Genomic DNA, 12,475 nt, shown 5'->3' on the forward strand with positions numbered 1-12,475 from the left:
CTCAAAATTGTAAAATTAAATTTTCAGAGCCAGAGAGTTTGTTTGGCAGTAATTATGACTTATTACACAGTTAAACATTGACTTATACCTGAATGCAGCGGGTCTATCTTTTTCTGCCATGATTAGTGGGCAACTAGTGGGTAAGTATTGCAACTTCATGCCCTTAAATGGATTTTATTGTCGGATCTCTCAGTGAGGTACGGTTATAGCACAGCCTGTGAAGAAGCAGGGTAACTCAGGCAGAAACCTCTAGATTTCCACATTTAACTTTGCATTTTGTGGACTCCAGAAGTTTCTGTCTGATTTACCTAATAATAATGATAAGTCCTGATATTCTCAATACAAAATCTGAGCCAATGTTAAGAAAATGTAAACCCAAGGTGACCTAAGGAGACAGCAGAAAGAAAGTTAAGCGGTAAGAATAGCATAGATGGATTTAAGGGAAAGCTAGCAAAGCATACGAGGGAGACGAGATAGAGGGTTATGCTGATAGAGTTAAATAAGGAAGGATGGGAGGAGACTCAAGTGTAGTGGACTGCTTGGGCCAAAAAGATTCTATGTAATTGTATGTAAAGGTTAAAATTTAATCAGACTGGTTCCACTCAGAAGGGGATGTTAAAATATTTTAAGAATATCGTTTAAAACAAGCATGGTGAGGTATCCCATTTCGTCTTGCTTTGGGAATTTAACAATGAAGGCAGTACTACACAAAGCTTTTCACCTCTATATGAAGAAAATGAGCTGAGCCACGAGAACCAGGCACCTAAGGGGTATATTTGCATAGCCACCATTAACCACAGTAATTGATAGAATGGAAAGGCTGCTAAGGCAGTCAGAACTATGGAGATACACAAAGCCATAAGGAGACCTGTACGTGGATATAGATTGGCCGACACCTGAAAGAAACAAACTTATACAACCAAGATAAAGAATGAAGTAGCCGCAATATGTGGGACCCATGAAGCGAGCTAACACAGATTAGCATGAGGGTGGGATTAATTACTGAGAGATAAGGACAGAGGTGAATACATGCAGCCTAAGGTAGCTGAATCGTACAAAGGTCAGCATACAGGATAGTCAGAAATTCATTGCTTTGACAACAGCCCATGAAGATCAAGTCCAATTACCTTGAATGCTATGGCGAAACCAGGTTGTATTAATTGCTTGTCATTTAATGTAATAATATAGAACAGTTGTACAAGAACAATACTTTTATTACTCACTATATATTAAAGCTTGTTGTTTGATTAATTGAATTAAAATTCCACCAGCTACTGTGGTGGGTTTTGAACCCATGTCCCCAGGGCATTAGCCTGGACCTCTGGATTACTAGTCCAGTGACATTACCCTTATGCCACCATCTCCCCAGATTTTTTTTTAATCTTTCATGGGATGTGGGTGTCGCTGGCTAAACCAGCATTTAATGCCCATCCCTAATTGCCCTTGATAAGGTGATGGTGAGCTGCCTTCTTGAACCACTGCAGTCCATCTGAGGTAGGTACACCCACAGTGCTGTTAGGGAGTTCCAGAATTTTGACCCAGTGACAGTGAAGGAACGGCGATATAGTTCCAAGTCAGGATGGTGTGTGGTTTGGAGGGGACCTTGCAGGTGGCGGTGTCCCCATGCATTTGCTGCCCTTGTCATTCTAGGTAGTAGAGGTCAGGGATTTGGAAGATGCAGTCTAATGAGCCTTTCTTATGTTGCTACAGTGCATCTTGTAGATGGTACACACTGCTGCCACTGTGCGCGGTGGTGGAGGAAGTGAATGCTTGTTGATGAGGTGTCAATCAAGCAGGCTGCTTTGTCCTGGATGGTGTCGAGCTTCTTGAGTGTTGTTGGAGCTGCACCCATCCAGGCAAGAGGAGAGTATTCCATCACACTCCTGACTTGTGCCTTGCAGATGGTGGACAGGCTATGGGGAGTCAGGAGGTGAGTTACTCGCCACAGGATTCCTAGCCTCTGACCTGCTCTTGTAGCCATAGTATTTATATGGCTACTCCAGTTCAGTTTCTGGTCAATGGTAGCCCCTAGGATGTTGATAGTGGGGGATTCAGCAATGGTAATGCCATTGAATGTAAAGGAGAGATGGTTGATTTTCTCTTGTTTGAGATGGTCATTGCCTGGCACTTGTGTGGCGTGAATGTTACTTGCCACTTATCAGCCCAAGCCTGGATATTGTCCAGATCTTGCTGCATTTCTACACGGACTGCTTCAGTATCTGAGGAGTCACGAATGGTGCTGAACATTGTGCATTCATCAGCAAACATCCCCACTTCTCCCTTATGATTGAAAGAAGGTCATTGATGAAGCAGCTGAAGATGGTTGAACCTAGGATACTACCCTGAGGAACTCCTGCAGTGATCTCCCGGAGCTCAGATGATTGACCTCCAACAACCACAGCCATCTTCCTTTGCGCTTGGTATGGCTCCAACCAGCGGAGAGTTTCCCCCCTGATTCCCATTGATTCCAGTTTTGCTAGGGCTCCTTGATGCCATACTCAGTCAAATGCTGCGTTGATGTCACCCTCACTCTCATCTCACCTCTTGAGTTCAGTTCTTTTGTCCATGTTTGAACCACGGCTGTAATGAGGTCAGTCGCTGAGTGGCCCTGGCAGAACCCAAACTGAGCGTCTGTGAACAAGTTATTGCTAAGTAAGTGCTGCTTGGTAGCACTATCAACGACACCTACCATCACTTTACTGATGATTGAGAGTAAACTGATGGGGTGGTAACTGGCTGGATTGGACTTGTCCTGCTTTTTGTGTACAGGATATACCACCGTCTCCCCAGTTCATCACTACTTGCTAATAAGCCTTTATTGCAACCATAACTATGAGAAGAAACCTGTTTTCAGCAGGTAACATAAAAGGGAGCACTAAAGTCTTTTATACCTTATAAATATTAAAATGGTAGCCAAATGAAGCACGGGGCCAATTTGGGACCAAAAAGGAAATCTTCTGGTGCAGGCAGAGAGCACAGCTGAGGTACTGAATGAGTATTTTGTTGCTGCCTTCACCAGAGAAGATGATGCTGCCAATGTCACTGTAAAGGATGAGGTAGTAGAGAAATTGGATGGGATAAAAATAGATAAAGAGGCGATACATAAAAGGTTGGCAGCACTCGAAGCAGAAAAGTCACCCTGCCTGGATGGGATAGGTTGGTAAGGGAAGTAAGGGTTGAAATAGTGGAGTCTTATGCCATATTCTTCCAATGCTCCTTTGATATTGGAATGCTACCAGAGATTAGAGGATTGAAAATGTTACAGCCCTGTTCAAGAATGGCAAGAGGAATAAATTGAGTAACTACAAGGTAGTCAGGCTAATGTCAGTGTTGGGGAATCTTTTAGACAAAATAATCTGGGACAAAACTAATTGTCACTTGGAAAAACATGGGTTAATCAATGACAGCGAGCATGGATTTGTTAAAGAAACATCGCGTTTGACTAACTTGATTGAGTTCTTTGATGAAATTGTGGAGAAAGCTGATGATAGTAGTTCAGTTGATGTTGTGTGTATGAACTTTCAAAAGGTGTTTGATAAGGTACCATAGGACAGACTTGTTAGTAAAATTGAAAAACAGGATTAAAGTGGCATTGGCAGTGTGGATACGAAATTGCCTAAGGGACAGAAAGCAGCAAGTAGTGATGAACAGCTGTTTTTCAGTCTGGAGTGAAGAATATAGTGGCATCCCCCAGGAGAGGGTGAATGTTTAAGGTGGTGAATGTGGTGCTGATCAAGTGAGCCGTTTTGTCTGGGATGGTGTTGAGCTTCTTGAGTGTTGTTGGAGCTGTACTCATACAGGGAAGTGGGGAGTATTCCATCACACTCCTGACTTGTGCCTTTTAGGTGGTGGACAGGCTTTGGGGAGTCAGGAGGTGAGTTACACACTGCAGGATTCCTAGCCTCTGATCTGCTCTTGTAGCCACGGTATTTATATGGCTACTCCAGTTCAGTTTCTGGTCAATGGTAGACCCTTAGATGTTGATAGTGGGGGATTCGGCGATGGTAATGCCATTGAATGCCAAGGGGAGATGGTTAGATTCTCTCTTGTTGGAGATGGTCATTGCCTGGCACTTGTGTGGTGCAAATGTTACTTGCCACTTATCAGCTCAAGCCTGGATATTGTCCAAGTCTTGCTGCATTTCTACACGGACTGCTTCAGTATCTGAAGAGTCGCGAATGTACTAAACACTGTGCAATCATCCCCACTTCTGACCTTATGTTGGAGGGAAGGTTGTTGATGAAACAGCTAAAGATGGTTGGATCTAGGATGCTGCCCTGCAGCAATGTCCTGAGGCTGAGATAATTGACCTCCAACAACCATAACCATCTTCCTTTGTGCTAGGTATGAGTCCAACCAGTGGAGAACTTTCCCCCCGATTCCCATCTTCCCATACAGTGCAGTCTCGCAAAGCACATCCATCCAGAGGGCAGAGGATTCCAGGAGGCTGGAAAATCAAATGGGAACAGAGATCCAGGCGTTGATAAGAAATGTACTTCTTGCAAAGTTTTAGGAATTTTTAAGATAATTGGCAAAAGAATCTGGGGAAGGTGTGGAGATTTTTTTTACACAGCAAGTTGTTGTGACCTGGAATGCACTGCCGGAAAGAGCTGTAGAAGCAGATTCAATAGTAACTTTCAAAAAGGAATTGGATATATATTTGAAAAGGAAAAAAACACTCCAGGCTATAGGGAAAGAGCAGGGGATGGGGATTGTTAGATAACTCTATCAAAGAACCAGCACAGGCATGATGGGCAGAATGGGCTCTTTCTGTGCTGTAAGCTTCTATGGTTCCATGAAATCGGTTTAAGCCCATTTTCAGGCACAGAATGAGAGCCCTGTTCAGAAAATGTGTCAGATCACATGGGCACAACTCAGGCCCTGATTGGTCCATTGCCCCAGACTAATTGAAATAGAATAGGTGGGCCGTAAGTGCTACTTGCATTGTTTATTGGCAGCTCATTTAATGTGGGTGGGCATCAATATCGCATGTTACTGACACAATTTAAAGGCAACATGTACCCCTTAAATGGAAGGTGCACTTTGGTTGCAGGAAACCAGAACTGACAATTGCTGAAATTAGCAGGCAGCAGAAAAGTTGCAAGGGCCCTTAGTTTTCTGATGCTGCATTGGAGGTATTGGTGAAGGAGGTCGGGAGAAAGAGGGAAAGGAAGCAGGAAGATACCCAGGCAAGTTGTCCAGTATGAGTGGGCAAAGGTGGCAAAGCAGGTAAGCACCAGAAACATTGCCCAAGAACATGCTGCAATGCAAAAAAAGTTCAATGACCTCACAAGTCCAATTAAAGTAAGCATCCAAACTCATATCTTCCATTACTCCATGCCAGGTGTTCTCAACTGAGGATCCGTGGCCCCCTCAGGTGTGTGAGAAGGCTGCAAGGGGTTCACCAAAAATAACAATAGATACTCTTATTTCAACCGTCATCTCAATCTGCCAGCATCCTCACTAATAATATGAAAGGAAAATACTGCAGATACTGGAAATCTGAAATAAAAACAGAAAGTGCTGGAAATACTCAGCAGGTCTGGCAGCATCTGTGGAGAGAGAAACAGAGTTAATGTTTCAGAACTGATGAAAGGTCACAGACCTGAAACGTTAACTCTGCTTTTCTCTCCACAGATGATGCCAGGCCTGCTGAGTATTTCCAGCACTTTTTGCTTTTACCCTCACCAATAATCTTTGCCTAACTCGCACTTCTGGGTTAGATGCGTCCAGTATGTTTGTTCAATTTATTCGGCACTTTGTACGGGAATGCAAAGACAATCAGTGTAGCAATAACCGTTGAGGTGGGGTGGGCTCAGGTTGGAGCATATCATTGTTCTTCACCCAGAAGGTGAGGCAGGGTGATCCAGTGCAGAGAAAAATACACCAGTACTGGGCCAAAAGAGACTACATAGAGGTTATCACCAGCAGCATCAAAAAGATAGCAGATTTCCACATTCATTTGGTAAGGAGCAGCAGCCAGTGAATAATAACTAACGAGCAGTAACAATAGACTCACCAAAGGAGAGTATCCTGTTTACACTCACTCATTCTGGTGGGAAGTAGTAATACTGGGGTTTAGGTCCTGGTTCAGGACATATCCTGTGTTAGTTTACATTTCATTTCCAGTTATCGATTCAAGGTGGTGGGGTTAATTATATAGAATCATTGAATGGTTACAGCATAGAAGGAGCCCGTTGTGTCACTGCCGGCTCTGTGACACCAACTCAGCTCGTCCCACTCGTCCAACTTTTCCCCATAGCCCTGCAAATGTTTTCTCCTCAGATAATTATCCAATTCCCTTTTGAAAGCAACAATTGAATCTGCCTCCACCACACTCTCAGGCAATGCATTCCAGATCCTAACCACCTGCTGCATAAAAAAGTTTTCCCTCATGTTGCCTCTGGTTCTTTTGCCAATCACATTAAATCGGGTGTTCCCTGGTCCTAGACCCTTCTGCCAATGGGAACAGTTTCTCCCTATCCACTCTGTCCAGACACCTCATGGTTTTGAACACCTCTATCAAACCTCCTCTCAACCTTCTCTTCTTTCAGGAGAACACCCCAGCTTTGGCAATAAATCTATGTAACCAAAGTCTCTCTTTCCTGGAACCATTCTCATAAATCTTTTCTACATCCTCTCCAATGCCTTCACATCCTTCCTAAAGTGTGGTGCCCAAAATTGGACACAATACTCCAGCTGAGGCCAAACCAATGTTTATAAAGGTTCATCATAACTTCCTTGTTTTTGTATTCCATGCCTTTATTTATAAAGCTCAGGATCCCGTATGCCTTATTAACCGCTTTCTCAGCCTGCCCTACCACCTTCAATGATATGTGCACATATATCCCCAGGTCCCTCGGTTCCTTCACCCCCTTTAGAATTGTGTCCTTTACTTTATATTGCCTTTGCTCATTCTTCCTATCAAAATGAATCACTTCCCACTTCTCTGCATTAAATTTCATCTGCCATTGCTCTGCCCATTTCACTAACCTGTCTATGTCCTCTTGAAGTTTATCACTATCCTCCTCACAGTTCACAATACTTCCAAGTTTTCTGTCATTTGCAAATTTTGAAATTGTGCCCTGAACACCCAAGTCTGGGTCATTATTATTGAACAAGTAAAACAGTGGTGATAATACCGACACCTGGTAAACCTCACTGTATACCTTCCTCCAGTCTGTAAAACAACCATTTACCGTTACTCTGTTTCCAGCCAACTTTGTATCCATGCTGCCACTGTCCTTTTTATTCCATGAGCTTCAACATTGCTGACAAGCCTGTAATGGGGCACTTTATCAAACTCCTTTTGGAAGTCCATGTAACCACATCAACAGCATTACCCTCACCAATCCTCTCTGTTGCCTCATCAAAGAACTCAATCAAATTAGTTAAACTTGATAGTTAAACATGATTGGGTTTTAAGTCATCTGTATAATAAATAGACTGTGTATATACTACAGGTAGCTTTGCTCATTGAAAAATATAACTAAATATCACAAGAATTGCAAGATTTTTTTCACATTGATGAAAGAACTTGTTGAATGCCCCATCATCCCAAGATTGTTTCCTGAATTGTCTGCTACCTTAAGTTAATCAGGCCCTAAACAACAGCCTTGGAATCTACGAAACTGTCTGTCTGAAAATAGGAACATCTCTTAATTCTGTAACATTAAGGAAGGCTTTAAGACCTTCTTCAACCTGTTGGCAGGACACACAACTCATCATTCACTTTTTAACTCTAACTTCCAACCACTCTCAATGCAGCACTCCCTCAGTACTGCACTAGAGATTAAACAATCAATCTTCTACATTTAATAAGTAAAACAAAAATAATAATAAACATACACGTTGTATTGTTTAACTAATTTTTATAAACTAAAAATACTTGTGTTACAGGAGATCCATGTAATTTTTATAACACGGGAGCAGAAGCAATAGAGGTTGACAACCTCCGCTCTATAATTCGCCTTGTGATATTTGTTGCTCCAGCACTCATCACCCCTCCCTCCCCAATTCCCATCACTTTCCTTATTCATTGAAGTAAACTTCACACCATGCAGCATCCCAATGCAGCACTCTGTACTTGTTACTCTCTTCACTAGTGCTTTCCAGCTGCCATCTTCCATACACCAGCAACAATATTCTACCTTGACATACATATCTGAAGAAGAGGAAGTGCTACCCGACCTTACCCATACAGAGACTGGTCCCTAGTGCAGTTTGGAGAGCAGCCTAGAGGAGTCTGCATGTGGAGATTCACCCAATATTAGTGTACAGGAGCAAGGGAGCAGGGGAATAGGATTGACCAGGGACTGCCTAACACTGTTCCAGAGCAGCCTCCATACACAGGAAGATGGTGATGATCCACATGGACCTTCTAAGTTCACAGGGCAGCATGCACACTGCATCAGAGAGCATGGAAGAGTCCAGCTCCAACTTATGTGTTGTCTTTATGCACGGCATGGAGGCCATGCAGCCAATCATAGAACGAGTGATCAACTCTATGAGTGCTGCAGGTGGACCACAATGATGGAGCCTCAGTACAGCTCTGACAATTTCAATGGCAGCTCAGGCTGCAGCCATCTTGGCTCGAAGGTCCAGCAACTCCTTTGGCTTACAGAGCCAGCAGCCTGCAGCCAGGTCTTTAATGGCCAGAGCTGCTCAAGGTTACCCACCATGATCAGCTCATGTGCCCTCAGTGGAAGATAGCATCCTTTCATTCCACAAACATACGCATAGGGAACCACATGCAGACCCACCAGAAAAGGAAAACAAGTACACAAGACAGTCACTGGGGTTTCACATTAGGGTGATCTGTAGTTATACATGATCTATGTATCTAGTCAAATCAAGACATAGTATTTTGGAGTAGTGAATGAGAATGGGTTCTTTTGATATTATTGTTGGTGGTCTTAATATTAGTGATGTGAAAGGAACAGCCATGAAGTTGTACTGTTTGAGACCATTGATGTGGTGGATGTTAAGACTGGGTCAGATAGAAGGAGGGACTGTTGATTCTCTGGAGAGGGGAGGGATGGTTCAGGAGAATCTCACGTCGATAATTTGCTGCCTTACAGCTCTAGATGTTGGGTCATGCTCTTCCTCTGACTCATCACCCACTTCTTCATCTTTTGCCTCCTTCTTTCTTCTTAGGAAGCTCCAAAGCAACTCCTCTTCGTATTGCACGAATGTGGTGCACACAGGAAATGGTTATGAAACTTGACACTTGCTCTGGGATGTACCGAAGGACCCCTCCTGAACTGTTGCTTTAGAACGCCAATGGTTTTCTAAATCAGAACTCTGTGGTCCCATGGCTCTATTACATTGGCACACTGCGTCTCTGCCCAGGTTCCTGACAGGAGTCATGAGCTAGTTGGTGAAGGGATAGCCCTTGTTCTCCCAGCAAGCACCCTGCCCCCTGATGGTCTGGTTGCCTGTGGTCACAAGCAAAAGAAAGGAAAGAATTTGCATTTCTATAGCATCTTTCATGAGCTCAGGATGTCCCAAAGTGCTTTGCAGCGAATGAATACTTTTGAATGTAGCTGTTGTTAGAATGTAGGTAAGACAGCAGCTAATCTGCACATGGCAAACTCCCACAAACCGCAATGTGATAATGACCAGATCATCTGTTTTTAGTGATGTTGATTGAGGGATAACTACTGGCCTGAGGACACTGGCGATAAGTACCCTGATCATCTATGAAATTGTGTCATTGGACCTCTCAGACGTACCTGATTGGCTTAACATCTCACCCAATAAAAAGAAAAAGGATGCAATGATGAATGTCAGGAGTAAAATGCAGTTAATAACCAGGAAGATTATGTAAAGTACAGGAGGTGTTACGGCCATGTGGTTTGACATGTGTGGTTCTCACTATTCAACTCCCCACCTGATCACAGCAAGTCTATTTGTATTAGAGTTTAGTCCCTTGGTGCTGTATTGTTCAAATAACCAGACAGCGACAGGTTTTCTTGTAGGTTTTAAAAACAGAAAGTCAATTGTTTATTGATCAATACGTCTCATTCCAAAGTTGTCACAACCACATCCACTTACGTATTCACTCACAGACACAGGGTGTGCGGAAGCAGAGACTATCAATAAGTTTAAAAAGGGAATTGGATAGGCACTTGAAGGAAATAAACTTGTAGGGCTAAGGGAATTGAGTGGGGGAATGGGACTGACTGGATTGCTTTGCAGAGAGCCGGCATGGACTCGATGGGTCGAATGGCCTCTTTCTATGCCATTACTGACTCTATGACTCTTAAAGGGGTGGAAAGGAGGAGAACGCTCATCTTTCTGCAGGGGGCCAGGAGGCCCTCTGGACATAAACTGCAAAGGCAGTGGGAGCGAATACCCACGGAGGCCAATGCCAGGAATCTGGCCCTGAGGACTTGGATACAGTGCCAGAAAAAATGTAAGCCGTCAAGGTCAGTGAATGCATCTTCAAATGTGTATATTCTACCAACTGCACCACCAATTCCGCACACTGCTCAATGCATCACACCCTCATCACTCACCTAACAGCAAACACTAGCGATCAGGGCTCATGCAGATAATCCACTTCAACCTCACACACTTACCACTGCTGCTAGCCTGATACCCACGTCTCACAGCTTCCACATACTTTCAGCTTTGACAGGCATATAACCCAAACACATTACCGCATACTCACTGACACTCTAGCCTCGCTCTGGCAGGACAAGGTGGCCCATAATAGGAGGCAACTGCAAAGAACCAGTAGGGGACAGGCACAGCTGCATGTCCTCACCCCATTGGAGGAGAGGATGCTCGCAGTATTGCCATGGCCATTGCTAAGGCTGTGGACACTTGTGTCACTGAAACCATCCAGGCTGATAGTATGTCCCTGTTTTATGCACCTTCTCAAATTCCACTTCCCCCTCAGTCCACAATCTGGTGTGATGTGTAAGCTGCAGATGGTGTGGCCATGGACCTCTTGCTTTCCCCCACCCTTCCTTCCCCCACCCCAACCCTTCCCCTGTTCATTTCTGGTTTCAGATGTCCAGGAACTGCCACCTGGCCAGCCTGTGGTGCCTGAGGATGAAGACCCAGAGGAAAAGCACACCTCTGAGGAAGAAGCACTGTCACTTGATCTGACACTCACAGCCAACAACTGTGCAAACTTTAGAGGGTAGCTTAGATGTGGAATCTGCAGGAGGTGAGTCACTGGGCACGTGTGATCAGCAACCACTTCAGGGGGAAAGGATAGCGTGTGTGTCAGCTCACCGGAGGACGAGGTCACAGATGGGTTCTGTTGCTGAGGACTCAGATGACGATTTCAATGGTGCCAGCTCACAGGAGAATGCTGATGGTCATACACACAGAAATGCTCGGTGCATTGACAGGCCTGCCTGAAAGCCTGCTATAACTGTCCAGGGGCATGGAGGAGTCCGGCTCCAACTTGGCACAGAGCTTCACGCAGGTGAAGCAATGCCTTGGAGCCCATCCTTTCCAGCATGTAAGTGGTGGCCAACTCCACTATCACACCAGGGGACCCGACCATGATGCAGCGTCTGATGCCTGGTGTCACAGCTTCCATTGCAGCACAGGTTGAAGCCACTCAACGCCTGAGAGCTGCAGTGGAACCTCAGACTGAGGTCATGAGTCCGCCTTCTGTTGCCATGCAGGATCAGACTGCTGCCACCATGAGTGTGGATGTCACTGCTCAATGGGGCTTGCACGCTGTCACAGCAGTCCAGCAATTTGTGTTGCAGAAGACTACTGGGATTGCTGAGGTGCTGCTCCTCCAGGGAGTGACAGTGGCTCCATGGTGCACAAACCTGCTGTCCTATCTCAGGATGACAGCATTAATATTCCCACCACTGCCACTCCACCAGTGCCCTTGATGATGCCTCTCAGCCAGGCAATCCAGACTGCTGCCACCCATCCCAAGTTGGTGCAGTCCAAAGCTGGGCCCTCAATGTCCAGAACTGCTCGAGGTCATTCTTCAAGGCCATCTACAGTCACCCCCAGTGAAAGTCAACCTCCTTCCATCAGCCATGCTGCAGCCATTGGAATGGCACTGAATGGGAGCACTAGGACAGGCAACAGTATCTAGAAGACAGGAACTGAGGGAAAGTACAAAAGGGAATAGGTTAGTGGATTATTGGAAGAGTTGCTGGTTTAACTTAGTATGGATGGAACGGTTGTTTTGTGGTATCTTTTAGGTCAGCATTGGGCCCAAGAGCTCACAGGGATGATCTATAACAGAGGGATGGTAAGGTGGAGAAGTGTGGAGCAACGGAGATCTGGGGATTTTTTTCAGGGGAGCTGGAGTCTGATGAGACGCTCACAGAAAGCCCGTCCGAAATGATAATGCCCCGATGCTTCCTCACTTCTGATGTTCTGGTGAAGGGTCACTGGCCTGAAACGTTAACTTTGCTTCTCTCTCCACAGATGCTGCCAGACCTGCTGAGTAGTTCCAGCACTTTTTGTTTTGCTTCCTCGCTTCCTC

This window comes from Heterodontus francisci, chromosome 20, assembly GCF_036365525.1.
Source record: "Heterodontus francisci isolate sHetFra1 chromosome 20, sHetFra1.hap1, whole genome shotgun sequence".
Taxonomy (NCBI): Eukaryota; Metazoa; Chordata; class Chondrichthyes; order Heterodontiformes; family Heterodontidae; genus Heterodontus; species Heterodontus francisci.